Source organism: Camellia sinensis, chromosome 13 (genome assembly GCF_055761805.1).
Source record: "Camellia sinensis isolate YWXY chromosome 13, ASM5576180v1, whole genome shotgun sequence".
Lineage (NCBI taxonomy): Eukaryota > Viridiplantae > Streptophyta > Magnoliopsida > Ericales > Theaceae > Camellia > Camellia sinensis.
The window spans coordinates 132,097,572-132,098,753 of record NC_138973.1 but is presented as its reverse complement, the minus strand read 5'-3'; positions in this window follow the sequence as shown (position 1 = coordinate 132,098,753).

The window sequence follows — 1,182 nt, the reverse complement described above, 5'->3', positions numbered from 1 at the left end:
CGCCCGGGCAATTAGCTACAATACAAGGGTATGATTTCCAACAAACTTCCCTAGTCACTCATGTCAATTCACTCAAACCTGACCACTTTCCTAGACATGGTCCTCTGGATCGTATTCATCATGACCCTTGGATGACTTGCTAAAGTAGTGACATCAAGTCATCACTTCATCACATAGTTCCAAGTTCAAGGGTATAGAGTAGGCCTATTATTGGCCTAACAGGGCTCACACAGTGCTAGAGCAAGGATCCATCTAGCCACTCTCTTAAGTGATTGACGGTAGCACATACCAATTTAATATGTATGTTACGGCGGAGCTCCCACTAAATTGGGTCTGTCACTTTCTAACGCCATACGAATCTTAGTCTAGTCGCTATACAAGCACCTAACCTGAGTTTCTTAACATATTCGCTCATCAACCACTTATCTATGACCTCACATTCGACTATATTCAGGCTTCATAAAGCTATGGATTACTTCATGTTCGACCTTTTTAAAGTCTCATCTTAGCTAATGCTAAAGCGACATCTTATAATAATAAATTAGTTTTGTTCACTTCTCAAGTTACAAAACATTTAATCATAATTAAATTAGTATATGTGCCCCTATAGGTTTAGACCATAACCAGCCAGTAATATCGAATTATCCAGCCTCAAAGATAGAATTAGCAGAAATATTTAATTACATACGGGCCAGAAACAAAAGTAAACTATAAAATTTTGTCCAATGAGCTGTGCATACATGACATATCCAGACATTACAATTAGTTAATAACTCACATCCAATCATAAATAGAAAATAATACTCAGCCAAGACTAATCACAAGATTGTCATCATACAAAACTCAAAAGCTTAAATACATAGCACGGTCAACATGACCAACCAAAACAGGAACAGAAGGCTAAAAGACAAAAGCCTCTTGCATGAGACATCCTTGGCTGACTTTTCAAAACTTGGTAATCTTACATAGGTTTAGTAGGGCTACAGTCGGACGTCTTGCTGCTCACCTACATACATATAAATACGGAATGAGCTAATGCCAAGTGAATAATATCTGAGTAAAAAGGTTATATGAATGAGTTCTATAACAATAGTAAATCACAAGGTGACTCATTACATAGCAGAATGACTTAAGGTCCATAAACTAAAGCCATAAAGTAACCTCTTTACATAACAAAACAAC